The 16,981-nt window shown below is 40.2% G+C and overlaps 1 long non-coding RNA gene across 1 annotated transcript; it reads left to right on the top strand.

Moving 5' to 3' along the window:
- Positions 1-647: 647 nt before the first annotated feature.
- LOC120294738 lies at positions 648-4,183 on the top strand. The gene is made up of 2 exons (XR_005552028.1): positions 648-3,356; positions 3,452-4,183. It is a non-coding gene; the product is annotated as an uncharacterized LOC120294738 (long non-coding RNA).
- The last annotated feature ends 12,798 nt before the right edge of the window (positions 4,184-16,981 follow it).

Raw genomic sequence — 16,981 nt, 5'->3', positions numbered from 1 at the left:
TACTGTGGCTATGTTGATGATGGTGTTGCTGGATATTCTCTCTCAAAATTGGATATCTTCTCCTTCTACCGGTGTCTGCCAAAAAACATTTTCTATGAGAATGGATGTCTCTTGGTGGATGCCTGCTGTCCGTGTAAGGTTATTGAGACTACTGCTTTTGGTGCCTGCTGTCCAATAACTTTTTGCTGCAATGAAGATTGGATTTGTTGCCATTTCTTTCATGCAGAAGCCATCTTTGTTTTCTCCTAACAAGAGAATAGGTTATCCATTTCTATTGAAACTCTTTTCTCGATGGTTGTTCACTCTGAAAAATGGGTGGCTACCTCTTTGGATGAATTTAAAGAGAAGTGGGCTGCAGATCGTGTCTTGTATCTCAATAGTATTTAATAGTGTTCATTCTAGCACTTTTTGTGTTCTTCTCTGTTGGTACAGAAATTAGAATGGCAACTGGACATATTATACTGGGATGGATTTCCTGAATCAGTCAGGCCTTGAGGACGCACAGTAGTGACTGCCATTCTCTGTACTCCATTTTTTTATGTGTTCTTTTTTCGATTTTTACTTCAAAATTGGATTGACCTATACAGACATTTTCAGGGCTAGAACCTGTCTTGGCATTAGGTGGGTTCACATTCGTATTGGGTTGTATCATCTTCTGACATTTTGCTGTTAGTGGATTAGAGGCTGTTTGATTGGGTTGTTAGATGTTTGGCAGTCTCTTTGTCTTGTTGATGTCCTTTGATTAGGACTCTGAAGTTGATTAGAGTTGCAGCCATTGAATTGGTGGGGTTGCACTTGCTTTACGCACATGCAACTTGAACACTGTTGAGTTACGGAAGAGAAAAAATGCTTAGCAGAATTAGATGGATGGAGTTTGGATATTATCTGAAAGGAAATATTATGGTGGCTCCTTTCTTGCTCTTTCTCTTAGGTCTTTGAGGAACTAAGACTTCACATGACATGCGCGCATGGCATGTGTAACTATTTATTGTCAGTTTCCCAGTTTGGATGCTGTTTGCAGGGTGACTTCAGGTCTGATGAACTTGAGAAGAGACATAACAAATTCCTTATTTGTCGTCTCCTTCTGGCTTCTGGTTTGGGGTTGATTATGATGTTGGTCATATTTATTCCTGCATATGGTTTTCTAGAGTGCCTTTTATGGAAGATTCCATGATTTGCCTAAGAATTTAACTTTTTTGGAGATGATATAAAGTCCAATGTGGAGGCTTTTTTTTATAGCCCATGGGACACACGGAGCACAAGATGAATTGCGTGTTCACAGAGCCAATGTTGTCCTTGTCTTACCTTTGTCAATGTGCCTTTGTCATGTGTTCATGAGGCTTTTAACACATCAGACCAAGGGCAGAGAGACGAATTGCTTGTTCCCATATTCAAGGTTGTCTGTGGTACAGGCATAATACGTGCATGCCTGATCCCAATAAGGAATTTTTCACTGGAGGACTTGGATGGGTTTGAAACCAGAATGGGTCTCTTCTACCATGTGCTTAAAATATGGGCATCCTACCAATAACTGGAAGGGCTAGGTTGCTCATTTGAGGGGAGTGGGTTGAGGCTCTCTGCTTGCAGTTGTGTTGGGATTTAGCAAGCTGTCCATCATTGCTTTTCTGTTCAACGCTCTGATAACAATGGTTTTCTGTTCCAAAAATAGTTACTTTTAACTATTGGAGGGGATATCTCCGGTAAGACTCCAGCTGTAGACTTTCGGCTGAATATCTAAGGACTTGATGCTTCTGGTTCTCTTTTCCAGAGTTTTTTTCTCTTATGAACAAGAGATTCTGGTGTCGGTGAATAAGAATGAAATTTTGAAGTGACGCTTGCCATCGATCAACAGATCTCTTGAAACTTTCACTGGTTTCCAAAATAATGGTGATTTCAATTTTGTCAAGATGGGTCATTGGGACTGGGGTTTTTTATTCAGTTCTGATCACAATGCATCGTCAATAAGTGGGACAATTTGGAAACAAATTGCTTTTATATGGATACGGTTTCTTCCTGGTCTTCAATAGCTATGGAATTTGACTAGGACAGAGAAGATTTACTGATTGTAGGAGTCTCAAGTATTTCAGAGTCACTGTAAGAACAATACTCGCCTTAGGCTGGATTGGTAGCATTTGGTGCGCTTCCTTAGTGGTAATTTCTCTTGAAATGACTGGTTGGTTGCAGATGGATGAGGTTATTATCTTTCTGGGAAATTGCTTCAGTCGGATATGGGATTTATTCTATTCTCTTTTCTTTGTTATTTAATTGTCATCGCCTCGATTCCCTTATGATGTAAACAAGATTTTCACCTGATGGATATGTTTCACAAAACCTGTCTTACTCATTTCTCTTCTTCTGATGTCGGGGAAATGGATGGTCCTTTGAATAGCATATACCAGGTGATCTTCAAGAGTGTTGCTACCTCATCCATTTATAGTGAGTAATGTTCCTTCTTTGGTTATACAGATTCTTGCCAGCCAGTATGTTGAGGTCTCTCTGGGAAATGCTCCCCAAGCATGGTTATTGTGAATGCTATTAGATGTGGAAGTATTTACTTGCGTCCAGCTCCTGGTACTATTGACAACCTCTATCAATGCAGAGCACTTGCATTTGTTCATTATAGTAACCCGGTTTTTGTTACACAATTAGTGTTCTGTATTAAGTTTGGTACCTACCTTGACCATGTAGCCATATGAAAGCTCTAATTCTGATCAAGAGAATTTCTGTCTTGACCATGTAGCTATATGAAAGCTCCCTAATTATGATCAAGAGACAATTTCTAAATATTTGTTCCTATTAGTCGTTTTCCTTCTCATTGATGCTTACCTTGCAAGGCCATATCATTTGCATTATCAGCAGTGAAGTGATATTGAGAACTTACTGAGAAGCCAGTCGCCTGCAGATCTTCATACTGATGTAGAGGTCTTCGTGTATCTCCATCGCCTCCTAGGACCTGAATTCATTGTGGGGTTTGCCTATGGTTTTCCTTCACAGTTGGTTAAGCACGATGCAATCTCATCTGACTCTGAACATATATTACTCTACTGTCTTGAGATTTACTTGAACACTTAAATTTGTAAACATCTTTAGGACCCATGATTATGATGATGGAGCTATCGGTAGAAGTTTGATGTTTGTATCTAACTCCTTTCAGAATCCCTCTCTTTAATTTGAAGTTTGAACGAAGTTATGACGCTCTCTCTCTTTAACTGTTATTTCTTTCATTGGATGACAACTGGGAGAAGCGGGTCATCTTGCAGATCTTGAATCTGTTTATGTGAAGAAGCTGGGATCTTCTATTTCCATGCACCTCAGCTCCAGGTTGTCATGCTGATTTCGAATCTGTCTGGAGCCAGGTCCATTGATCTGTGTTCCTTAGCTTCTTCATTACTTCATCATCTCTTGCAATTTTCTGACATTGTTAATATATATGTATATTATGTGGTGGCAGAGCCACGCTTAATTGCAAGGAGGTAGTATCAAAGTTAGTGAACTGTCCACAAACTTTCTGCAAATCCATGTTGATGAGAGGGGTGAGTTTTAGCGTGACGCATGTCCTTTGTACTAAGATGGGCTATGACACTTGTTCTGGATCCTTTTACAAATGTGACGTTTGTATTCATATGTAAAAGGAGCTTCTGTGGCACAAGAAAGTTTTTAGCATGCGTTTTGTAAACAGAGTTGGGTCTTTCCGTCTATAATCTGGACATTAGTGCACTGGTTATGCAACTATCGTGCCAACCTCAGAACTGGTGAAAACTTGCGGTGAGGAAGGCTACTTTCAGCAATGCGGCGGCCGTTGAATTTTGCTAGAGTGCAACTATGGCGAATATGTTGGCTACGTAGAATGCAATTTTGTCTTGATTAAAGAACCATCCCATATCCCATCTGGAGTAGAAAACCTGCTGCTCTGCTGAATGCTTTGTTTCCTTTTGTCGTGGTTAAGTCAACAGAAACATCTAGAAGATAAGAGTTATCTTCATTGTGGTGTGGCCGGAGGAGAGCGGTACCAGACCACTTGTTACTGCTCAGTAAAGTCGAGATGGATGTAGAATTTGTTGGAATGTGTGTTGCCAAGGGAGCAATTGAATCTAGATGGTTGCCGTATTGTAATTCTCAATTCATAATGATAATGTGCTCCTTTTATCCGTGGATGTAGGTCAAGTTGGCCGAACCACGTAAATTTTCGTGTGCATCTTTTTGTGGGCTATTTATTCTTTTATCCGTGTCAGTGATCTAGGTTTATATGAGATGACAGGACAGTGATAAAACCTGTCTTTTTTTTTTTTTGGTAACTGTGATAAAACCTTCGTTACTTAGCTCACATGTTAAATTAAAGATTTTACAAGTCGTAATTGGTAAACATGATATCTTCATCTATTATTAATGTTGGAAAATCTTCTCACAAAAAGAGACATTCGTTAATATCTAATGTGAAAGTTTGAAATGCTCCTATGGATTTTGCTAGTAAATAATCTTCTAATGGTGAAGGAGATGAATAAATTGACACAAGAATTGAGTCAAATTATTTTAGTTGCTTTGCAAATAGATGATAATTTATTCCGCTCTCATGATGAGGGTGTGGCAAGCCGAAACCAATTATTGAGCCTAAAGAGATTTGTCGTCTTACTCGAAGAACTAGATGTTTGAGTGAAGTTGAGTGTGGTATAATTTCCGTATAAAAGAGTTATTTGTTGTACTATTCATTGGAACAACTATAGAAAAAATGCTTGCTGAGCGAATTTTGCTCGCCAAGTGCCATTAAGGTTATTCCGTGACCAAGGAATCTATTGACCCGTGACAAATGGTCAACAAATTTGTTATAAAATCAAGGATAACAAATTACAATGTGCTTTCTCATTTGCAATTGAAACTATCATGTGTAGAATCCTAGCATGAAATAGTAGCAAAAATATCTTAAATTGACAAAAAATCATGGCAAATCTTCCATAGATAACAAGCTTAAGGCTTGACACTCGTTTATAAACTCATAAACTAAGCAGTCATGGATTGATAAGAATTTGTAAAGATGGAATGGTGTGATAATATAATCTAAAGATAAAAAAGGGGCACAAGAACTTTTCAACAACTTTGGCCAAATTTGAGGATGAGGGCCCCGATGGAGAGAAAAGAGGTTCTTGTTGGTGGAGAGTTGCTTGTCCTGAACAAGATTGTGCTGGTAGAAAGCTATCCAGGTTTGATCACCTTTTCTTTCTTTGCAATCAAGTTGTTCACATGGTTGAATTATCTCGAAAGTTCTTTTCCTACTAATCACTAAATAGTAGGATAAATCCCAATCTTGTAAAGAGTGCCCAATTTCATCCTGAACATCTAATTCTATCATAAGAAGATCTAACCGTTCAAATTTGTTTCAAATTTCTTTCCCAGGTCCTTTAACACCTCCAATGGGAGCAAATATTTCGTTAGATCTCTTCTCAAATTTCCATTTCACCCTTAAAAGCAGAAAAGTTTTATCTAATCTTATTCTCCAAGAACCACTGGGGGTTCGCCCCAGTGGTCACCCTTCTAACATGGAAGGGGAGGTGAGGGCTTGTCCCCACATTCTCCGAGGATGAGGGGTGACGCGTAAGTTTAGAGAGTGGGTTGCGACTCTCACGCCCGCAAGAGGCGGGCGCAAGTCTCTGCGAGTGAGTGTAGAGTAGGCGTAGAGTAGAGACGACCAAAAAAAAATCTTATTCTCCAAGGGAGGATACTTAAAAATCCAACATATATATAAGAGTAAGGAGAATATTTATCATATTACATATTGGCCATTTTTGTTTATTAAAATATTTTCAAAAATTTTGGCACGAAAGAAGAATGAAAAATATGGGCCTTCTATAAAATATAGTCTTAATTGCAATGCTATAAATTTGAGTTTTGAGATCAATCGAGAGCGATTGACCAACTAAGCTTTGCTATCATTTTTGACATTCTATTTTTCAACATTTTTTGACATTTGTTTTAGCCTAGACAACTTGAAACTTTCAAATAGAATCTTACATGACTCTTTAATAATTTATTGAGTAAATATAATTAATAATTCATTGTCTCGCTATTTTTGTTGTTTAAAGCGATTAGTGTTAGTCTTGATTAGACTTTTTTTTTTTATTATCAGCTTATTTTTATAAATATGAACCGTCGGATTGCTGACATTGATAATAGAATATATGTGTCGTGTTGTGATCAGGCGCGATATTTTCAGCCGAAAGAAAGTAGCCGCGCATATAATATTTCCTGTTTTATTTCTAAATTTCAGGGGGAAAGCGGCAGGAAGAAGTCAGGACACGTGTTCAGGTACATTCGTGGCTAGCGTCGCTTCCTGATTCTTTACGCAATAAAATGACCGAAGGCACCGCGTGCCCACCGACTTTCCTAAATCAAACGGTCAGCAGATCACAGCCGTCCAATCACCGCTCCTGCTTCGGATGTTTTTTTAATTATCGGACGGTCAATTCCGAAGTCGGTGTATCCTTCCCTATATATGTAACCGTTCTCTCCGTTCTCTCCATTCTCTCCATCGCCTCTTCATTACGCGTTTTCCTTCTCTCCTCTCTGTCGCCATGGCGTCTTGGCGATGTCGTCTTCCCGATTGAGCGTTCTCCGTCGGCCCTTCTTCGTTTTCGTTTTCGTTTTCGTTTTCCGTTTCTTGATTGATTGATTTTTGATGGGGGCCAATTGCTTTTCTCTGTCTTGATTTCGTGAAGCATCATCTGGTTGCAGAGATCCACCCCTATGTTGCGGGAGATTCTTGAGGGTTTCGCTTGCCCTACGATTTTTATTGGCGTCTGGCGATATCATCTTCTTCCGGAGAGAAGACGTAGTAGCGATGGTCTCGATTGAGCGTTTCCCCGTCGGCCTTTCTCCTTTTTGGTTTCCGTTTCTTGATTGATTGTTGTTGGCGGATCGATTGCTTTCTCGGTCTGATTTTGTGAAGCATTATCTGGTTGCAGAGATTTTTGAGGGTTTCGCTTGGCCTACAATGCCTATTGGTTATCGGGATTATTGGTTCTACGCCTCGTCCTTTGATACGTCAACCGATCGATTGATCTTTGCGTTATTGTTTTGACCAGCTTCTTCTGGATTCTTGTTGTTCGGTGAATTGGCAGTGTGGCTTCTCTCTTTCGTATGAGGATGCTGTCGCAGCAAGTGTTTGGTTTAGCGCTCCTCCTTTGACCCATCAATCTTTCTGTACAATTGTTTCACGAGCTGCTTCTGGATTTTGTTATTTGGTGAATCCGCAGTGGCTTCTTTCTCCTTTTTGGTTTCTGTTTCTTGATCGATTGCTATCTCGGTCTTGATTTTGTGAGGCGTTATCTGGTTGCAGAGATCCATCCCTGTTGCGGAGATTCTTGAGGGTTTCGCTTGGCCTACGATGCCTATTGTTTATCGGAATTATTCGGTTTACCTCTTGTCCTTTGATTGCTTAGTGATTCATCGACCGATCGATTGAAATTTGCGCTGTTGTTTTGACCAGATCATTCTGGATTCTTGTTGTTCGGTGAATTGGGAGTGTGGCTTCTTTCCTCCTGGATCATATCTCTTGACGTCAGAGGATGTCCTCATGGGAAGTGCTTGGTTTTACTCCTCCGTTGACCTTTTATTGATACAATAACCTATCGATTTTTCTGTTATTTGGTGAATTCGCAGTTGGCTTCTTTGCCCCTCAGGGCGAAATTGCTTGTCTGAGGATGTCAAGGACGATGAATACTAAAACACGGGTGTTTCTTTTTTTTGGAGCATTGATGATCATTTTACTTTCATCTTTTTGGTTGAGATGATGGCAGTAGTATTTCAGGCGATAGGCAGAAATTTGCTGGTCTTGATTGGAATTTTTTCTTTGGTTTTCTATTTTTGGGGGTTGATTATCGTCTAGTCCTGATCCTCTCACAGGTCGGAGTTTTGCTAGACTCAACAAGTGGGGATCTGGTGCTGATCTGGTGCGAGCTGACGATTGTCTGAAATTGGATAAGCTCTGTCTCTCAAGGCAGTTATTGGTTTGAATGGAATTTGTTCTCCAGTCCCATAATTTTCCAATTAATCGGAAACCCAATTCTCATTCCTTCGGAGGTCTGTTTTCTCAATGTATGATCTGTGATGGTTCTTTCTTTGCAAGGTTTATGCACCACAACAGATCACTATCCAATCCAGATCCGCTTGCCAGTGTCTCCTTCCTAGAAATAGTCCCTCCCTCGTGTTCTCATCATTCAATCTCATCGGGAGACGTCATTATGGGAAGTGTTTGGTTTAGCTCCTCCTCTGATCCTTTATCAAACCCGCTCTCTGTACAATTGTTTCATGAGCTGCTTCTGGATTTTTGTTATTTGGTGAATCTGCAGTGGCTTCTTTTCCCCATGGTGTGAATCTGTTTGTCTGAGGATGTCGAGGACGATGAATACGATGACACTGGTCAGCTTGTTTCATAATACATGGATGTTTGGTCAGCTTGTTTCATAATACATGGATATTTGGGCTTTTTGGAGGACTGATGATATGATGAACTAGTAGTCTTTCAGGCGATAGGCTGAAATTTGCTGGTCTTGATTGGAATTTTGTTCTTGGGTTTTTTATATCTTTGGGGGTTGATTTTTGTTTAGTCCTGATCCTCTAACAGGTCGGAGTTTTGCTAGACTCGACTAAGTGGTGATCTGGTGCGAGCTGATGATTGTCTGAAATTGGATAAGCTCTATCGTCTCTCGAGGCAGTCATTGGTTTGAATGAAACTTGTTCTCCAGTCCCCATAATTTTCTGATTAATGCGAAACCCGATTCTCTTTCCTTCAGAGGTCTATGTTTGGTCGATGTATGAGCTGTGATGGTTCTTTCTTTGCAAGGTTTACGTGCCACAGCAGATCAGTATTCAATATGGATCCACTTGCCGGTGTCTCCTTGCTAGAAGGGTTTGGTCTAGCTCCTCCTCTGATACTTTATCAAACTCACATTCTGTAAAATTGTTTCATGAGTTGCTTCTGGATTTTTTTATTTGGTGAATCCACAGTGGCTTCTTTTCTCCATGGTGCGAAACTGTTTGTCTGAGGACGTCAAGGACGATGAATGCGATGACACCGTCTGCTTGTTTCATAAAACAGGGATGTTTGGGCTTTTTGGAGGACTGATGACATGATGAACTAGCAGGCGATAGGCTGAAATTTGCTGGTCTTGTTTGGAATTTTGTTCTTCTGTTTTTTATTTTTAATCTTTGGGGGTTGATTATTGTGTAGTCTTGATCCTCTCACAGGTCGGAGTTTTGCTAGACTCGACTAAGTGGTGATCTGGTGTGAGCTGATGATTATCGGTTTGAATGAAATTTGTTTTCCAGTCCCATAATTTTCTGATTAATGTGAAACCCGATTCTCATTCCTTCGGAGGTCTGTGTTTTGGTCGATGTAATCTATGATGGTTCTTTCTTTGCAAGGTGTATGTGCCACAACAGGTCACTATCCAATACGGATCCACAACAGGTCTTCTTCCTAGAAGTAGTCCCTCCCTCATGTCCTCATCCTTCAATCTTATTGGGGATATGTCGTTATAGGAAGTGTTTGGTCTAGCTCCTCCTATGATCCTTTATTGAACTCACTTTCCGTACAATTGTTTCACGAGCTGCTTGTGGATTTTTGTTATTTGGTGAATCTGCAGTGGCTTCTTTTCCCCATGGAGCGAAAGTGTTTGTTTGAGGATGCCAAGGATGATGAATACAACGACACCGGTTAGCTTGTTTCATAAAACACGGATGTTTGGGCTTCCTGGAGGACTGATGATCCTTTTTGCTGCTGTCTTTTTTCTCGGTTGAGATGAAGTAGTAGTCTTTCAGGCGATAGGCTGAAATTTGCTGGTCCTGATTGGAATTTTGTTCTTTGGTTTTTTTTGTCTTTGGGGGTTGATTATTGTGTAGTCTTGACCCTCTCACAGGTTGGAGTTTTGCTAGCTCAACTAAGTGGTGATCTGGTGCGAGCTGATGATTGTCTGAAATTGGATAAGCTCTATCGTCTCTTGAGGCGGTTATTGGTTTTAATGAAATTTGTTCTCCAGTTTCATAATTTTTCGATTAATGCGAAACCCGATTCTCATTCCTTCGGAGGTCTGTGTTTGGTCGATGTATGATTTGTGATGGTTCTTTCTTTGCAAGGTGTACGCGCCACGACAGGTCACTATCCAATAAAGGATCCATTGGCTGGTGTCTCCTTCCTAGAAATAGACCCTCTCTCATGTCCTCATCCTTCAATTTCATCGGGATATGTCGTAATAGGAATTGTTTGGTTTAGCTCTTCCTCTGATCTTTTATCAAACCCACTTTCTGTGCAATTGTTTCACGAGCTGTTTCTGGATTTTTATTATTTGGTGAATCTGCAGTGGCTTCTTTTCCCCATGGGGCGGGAGTGTTCGTCTGAGGATGCCAAGGACGATGAATATGATGACACCAGTCAGCTTGTTTCATAAAACACGAATGTTTGGGCTTCCTGGAGGACTGATGATACTTCTGCTGCTGTCTTTTTTCTTGGTTGAGATGATGAGCTAGTAGTCTTTCAATCCTGATTGGAAGTTTGTTCTTCAGTTTTTTTTTATCTTTGGGGGTTGATTATTGTGTAGTCCTGATCCTGTCACAGGTCAGAGTTTTGCTAGACTCGACTAAGTAGTGATCTGGTGCTAGTGGATGATTGTCTGAAATTGGATAAGCTCTATCATCTCTCGAGGCAGTTATCGGTTTGAATGAAATATGTTCTCCAGTCCAATAATTTTCCGATTAATGCGAAATCTGATTCTCATTCCTTCAGAGGTCTGTGTTCGGTCGATGTATGATCTGTGATGGTTCTTTCTTTGCAAGGTGTACGCGCCAAACAGATCACTATCCATTAAGGATCCACTGGCTGGTGCCTCCTTCCTAGAAGTAGTCCCTCTCTCATGTCCTCATCCTTCAATCTCATCGGGAGATGTCACTATAGGAATTTTTTGGTTTAGCTCCTCCTCTGATCCTTCATCAAACCCACTTTCTGTACAATTGTTCCACGAGCTGCTGCTTGATTTTTGTTATTTGGTGAATCCACAGTGGCTTCTTTTCCCCATGGAGCAAAAGTGTTTGTCTGAGGATGTCAAGGACGACGAATATGACGACACGGGTCAGCTTGTTTCATAAAACACAGATGTTTGGGTTTTGTGGAGGACTGATGATCCTTTTGCAGCCGTCTTTTTTCTTGGTTGAGATGATGAACTAGTAGTCTTTCAGGCGATAGGCTGAAATTTGCTGGACTTGTTTGGAATTTGTTCTTTGGTTTTCTATCTTTGGGGGTTGATTATCGTCTAGTCCTGATCCTCTCACAGTTTGTAGTTTTGCTAGGCTTGACAGGTGGTGACATGCCATGAGCTGATGATTTTTTGAAATTGGATAAGCTCTATCGTCTGTCAAGGCAGTTCTTGGTTTGAATGAAATTTGTTATCCAGTCCCATAATTTTCCGATTAATGCAAAACTTGATTCTCATTCCTTCGGAGGTCTGTGTTTGGTCGATGTATGATCTGTGATGGTTCTTTCTTTGCAAGGATGCGCCACAACAGATTGCTATCCAATAAGGATCCACTGGTCGGTGTCTCCTTCCTAGAAGTAATCCCTCATTCATGTACTCATCCTTCAATCTCATCGGGAGATGTCGTTATAGGAAGTGTTTGGTTTAGCTCCTTCTCTGAATCTTTATCAAACCCACTTTCTGTACAATTGTTTGATGAGCTGCTTCTGGATTTTTATTATTTGGTGAATCTGCAGTGGCTTCAATTCCCCATAGAGCGAAAGTGTTTGTCTGAGGATAAGGACGATGAATACGATGACACCGGTCAGCTTGTTTCATAAAACAGGGATGTTTGGGCTTTTTGGAGGACTGATGATCCTTTTGCTGCTGTCTTTTTTCTTGGTTGAGATGATGAACTAGTAGTGTTTCAGGTGATAGGCTGAAAGTTGCTGGTCTTGATTGGAATTTTGTTCTTCAGTTTTTTTTTATCTTTGGGGGTTGATTATCATGTAGTCTTGATCCTCTCACAGGATGGAGTTTTGCTAGACTTGACCAAGTGGTGACATATGCTGCAAGCTGATGATTATCGGTTTGAATGAAATTTGTTCTCCAGTCCCATAATTTAACGATTAATACGAAACCGATTCTCATTCCTTCGGAGGTCTGTGTTTGGTTGATGTATAATCTGTGACGGTTCGTTCTTTGCAAGGTGCACGCGCCACAACAGATCACTATCCAATTCAGATCCACTTGCCGGTGTCTTCTTCCTAGAAGTAGTCCCTCCCTCATGTCCTCATCCTTCAATCTTATCAGGATATGTCGTTATAGGAAGTGTTTGGTCTAGCTCCTCCTCTGATCCTTTATTGAACTCACTTTCTGTACAATTGCTTCATGAGCTGCTTCTGGATTTTCATTATTTGGTGAATCTGCAGTGGCTTCTTTTCCCCATGGAGCGAAAGTGTTTGTCTGAGGATGCCAAGGACAATGAATACGATGACACTGGTCAGCTTGTCTCATAAAACACAGATGTTTGGGCTTCCTGGTGGACTGATGATCCTTTTGCTGCTGTCTTTTTTCTCGGTTGAGATGAAGTAGTAGTCTTTCAGGCGATAGGCTGAAACTTGCTGGTCCTGATTGGAATTTTGTTCATCGGTTTTTTTTTTTTTATATCTTTGGGGGTTGATTATTGTGTAGTCTTGATCCTCTCACAGGTCGGAGTTTTGCTAGACTCGACTAAGTGGTGATTTGGTGCGAGCTGATGACTGTTTGAAATTGGATAAGCTCTATCATCTCTCGAGGCAGTTATTGGTTTGAATGAAATTTGTTCTCTAGTCCCATAATTTTCCGATTAATGTGAAACCCGAGTCTCATTCCTTCGGAGGTCTGTGTTTGGTCAATGTATGATATGTGATGGTTCTTTCTTTGCAAGGTGTATGTGCCACAACAGATCATTATCCAATAAAGATCCACTGGCCGATGTCTCCTTCCTAGAAGTAGTCCCTCCCTCGTGGCCTCATCCTTTAATCTCATCGGGATATGTTGTTATAGGAAGTGTTTGGTTTAGCTCATTCTCTGATCCTTTATGAAACCCACTTTCTGTACAATTTTTTCACGAGCTGCTTCTGGATTTTTTTATTATTTGGTGAATCCGCAGTGGCTTCTTTTCCCCATGGAGCGGAAGTGTTTGTCTGAGGATGCCAAGGACGTTGAATACGATGACACCGGTCAGCCTGTTTCATAAAACAGGGATATTTGGGCTTTCTGGAGGACTGATGATCCTTTTGCTGCTGTCTTTTTTCTTGGTTGAGATGATGAACTAGTGGTCTTTCGGACCATAGGCTGAATTTGCTGGTCTCGATTGGAATTTTGTTCTTCGGTATTTTGATTTTTGGGGGGTTGATTATCGTGTAGCCCTGATCCTCTCACAGGTCGGAGTTTTTGACATGCGGCAAGCTGATGATTGTCTGAAATTGGATAAGCTCTATCGTCTCTTGAGTTTGTTATTGATTTGAAGGAAATTTGTTCTTTAGTCCCATAATTTTCTGATTAATGCAAAACCTGAATCTCATTCCTTCGGAGGTCTGTGTTTGGTCGATGCATGATCTGTGATGGTTCTTTCTTTGCAAGGTGTACGTGCCACAACAGATCACTATCCAATATAGATCCACTTGCCCGTGTCTCCTTCCAAGAAGTATTCCCTCCCTTGTCCTCATCATTCAATCTCATTGGGAGATGTCGTTATAGGAAGGGTTTGGTCTAGCTCCTCTGATCCTTTATCAAACTTTTTGTACAATTGTTTCACGAGCTGGTTCTGGATTTTTATTATTTGGTGAATCCACAGTGGCTTCTTTTCCCCATGGAGCCAAAGTGTTTGTCTGAGGATGTCAAGGACAATGAATACAACGACACTGGTCAGCTTGTTTCATAAAACAGGGATGTTTGGGCTTTTTGGAGGACTGATGATCCTCTTGCTGCTGTCTTTTTTCTTGGTTGAAATGATAACTAGTAGTCTTTTTGGGGATGGGCTGAAATTTGCTGTTCTTGATTGGAATTTGTTCTTCGGTTTTTTTATCTTTGGGGGTTGATTATTATCTAGTCCTGATCCTCTCCCAGGTTGGATCTTGCTAGACTCGAGAAGTGGTGATCTACCGCGAGCTGATGATTGTCTGAAATTTGATAAACTCTATCGTCTCGCGGGGCAGTTATCGGTTTGAATGAAATTTGTTCTCCAGTCCCACAATTTTCTGATTAATGTGAAACCCGATTCTCATTCCTTCAGAGGTTGGTGTTTTATTGATGTATGTATTGACCTGTGATTGTTCTTTCTTTGCAAGGTGTATGCGCCTCAATAGATCACTATCCAATATGGATCCGCTTACTGGTGTATCCTTCCTAGAAATAGTCCCTCCTCATGTTCTTATCGTGCGTCTATGATTGTGCGTGCATTCCTCAATCAGCTGACACCATTTGAGAAGTACTCTTCAGAGGAGACATTGTTCTTGAAATGGCACTCCTGGCTTTTCTTCTTTTCTTTTTATTTCTTGATTGATTTTACAATCGGTCTGATTCTGTTTATGCTATGATATTTTCTGAAGGTGACGCCTGGCCTCTCTCGGACCCTGCCATGTTGTGGGAATTGTTAGGGTTATTGCTCGTCTGACTGTTGGTTGATTTATCATTGATTGATCTTTCCATTGTATCATGAGCTGATTCTGGCATTGACTACTCCTTGAATTGGCAGTGGTTTCTTTCTTCTTGGAGCGATCATTTTCTCTGAGGATGATGTCTGAGAGGACAATGAATATGATGCAGCTGGTCAGTTGGTTACATAGAATATGACATTTGGGCTTTTTGGTGGATTAATGATCTATCTTGCACTGTTTGTGGTTGAGTTGATCAACTAAAGAAGCCTTTTGTCTTCAGGACTGAAATTTTGACAACCTTCTAGGCTTCTTTGACAAATTGAAAGTTTTACTGGTTTTGAGAACTGGTGATCTGTTGTGTTTTCTGTGGGGCTGAGTCAATAATTGTTCGACTGAGTTAATAATTGTTCGAAATTGGATGAGCTCCTGCTTTTTAGATTTTGGGCAGTTATTGCTTTGAATAGAACTTGTCCTTTACTTCTGTTATTTCTTAGTTAATCCAAAAGATTAGATCTAGTTCTCTTCCCTTTGCAGATCGGAGTTTGGTTAAGGCAATATTTTACGTGGGCAAGTTCGATATGGAGTGTCTAAGATCTGTGATGTTCTTTCTTGCTGCATAAGCATCAATTTCTAATTTTTCTTCCACTTATGTTATCGTCTAGTAAGGTGGTTATCATCTAGTTGAGGTGGAACAATCAGTTGTTCTCTTTTCTTTGCAGGTCATAGTTTGGTCAAGGCAATACTTTACCTCGTCAATTTCGAGATGGAGTCTGTGCTCAGCGATGGTTCTCTCTCACTGCATAAGAATTAATTCATAGGACAATCTCTCCTTTCAGAGTTCTTTCTTGTTTGAAAAAGTCTACACAATTGGTTTCACTTCAGGGTAAACGGGTAGCATCTTATTTTGAAATGACGTACTTTTGATATCTATCACAATTTGGATTCTTAATCTTTCTTATATTGTTTCTATTTCTTAATGGAAGATGATAGCTGATACCAGTTGTTCTTTGGCAGATTAGAGCTTATTTTATCTTTGGGATTGGATTGGAAATTTTTTATTAGTATGTCTTATCTTTTTCTTTGATGGACATCATCCTGCATTTTATTTATTATGGACTTTTTCCCTTCAACATACTTTGTTACACATTCATTTCGAAATATGTTTCTTGCATATGCATTTGTTTTGACTTGGTGTGTATGTCTGCTTGAATTTTGTGTCAATAAATTGTTAAATTTGGTTTATTTGAAGAATTTTTTATCAGGTTCCTTTTGTGCTTATATTTTATGAGATTGATGTTGTCTGCATGGTAAATTCCTATGCTGAGATGTTATTTTTATGTGACATATTGCCTCTTTTTCCCTATGTTATCTGGAACCTGCAGTCTAGGTTCTTTTCCAAAAAATATTTATTTTTTACATTGTTTTATGTGGTAGTATTTACCTTTTGCCAAAAGTTTACCAAAAGTATAGCATGGAATATTTTTACTCATAAAGAGATGTTCTTGGATGGTTTATCAAAATTTGGTTATCGGATTTCTCTGGTTTACGCCTCGTCCCTTCGATTGCTTAGTGATTCATCGACCGGTTGATTGAACTTTGGGTTGTTGTTTTGACCTGCTCATTCTGAATTCTCGTTGTTTGATGAATTGGCAGTGTGGCTTCTTTCTTTCGTAAGAGGATGCTGTTGCAGCAAGTGTTTGGTTTAGCGCTCTTCCTTTGACCCATCAATCTTTCTGTACAATTGTTTGGCGAGCTGCTTCTGGATTTTGTTATCTGGTGAATCTGCAGTGGCTTGTTTCCCCTTAGAGCAAAACTGCTGCTTTCTCCTTTATGGTTTCCGTTTCTTGATTGATTGCTATCTTGGTCTTGATTTTGTGAGGCGTCATCTGGTTGGAGAGACCCACCCCTGTTGTGGAGATTCTTGAGGGTTTCGCTTGGCCTACGATCCCTATTGGTTATTGGAATTATTCAGTTTACGCCTTGTCCTTTGATTGCTTAGTGATTCATCGACTGATTGATTGAACTTTGTGCTGTTGTTTTGACCAGCATTCTGGATTACTGTTGTTCGGTGAATTGGGAGTGTGGCTTCTTTCTTCTTGGATCATATCTCTTGACGTCAGAGGATGTTCTCATGGGAAGTGTTTGGTTTAACTCCTCCTTTGGCCCTTTATTGATACAATAACCTATCGATCTCTGTTATTTGGTGAATTTGCAGTTGGCTTCTTTCCCCCTTAGGGAGAAATTGCTTGTTTGAGGATGTCAAGGACGATGAATACTAAAACACGGGTGTTTAGTATTTTTGCAGCATTGATAATCATTTTGCTTTCATCTTTTTGCTTGAGA

This window comes from Eucalyptus grandis, chromosome 6 (assembly GCF_016545825.1).
Source record: "Eucalyptus grandis isolate ANBG69807.140 chromosome 6, ASM1654582v1, whole genome shotgun sequence".
NCBI lineage: Eukaryota > Viridiplantae > Streptophyta > Magnoliopsida > Myrtales > Myrtaceae > Eucalyptus > Eucalyptus grandis.
The sequence above is the reverse complement of the archived record's forward strand: the minus strand, read 5'-3'. Positions and strand labels throughout refer to the sequence as shown.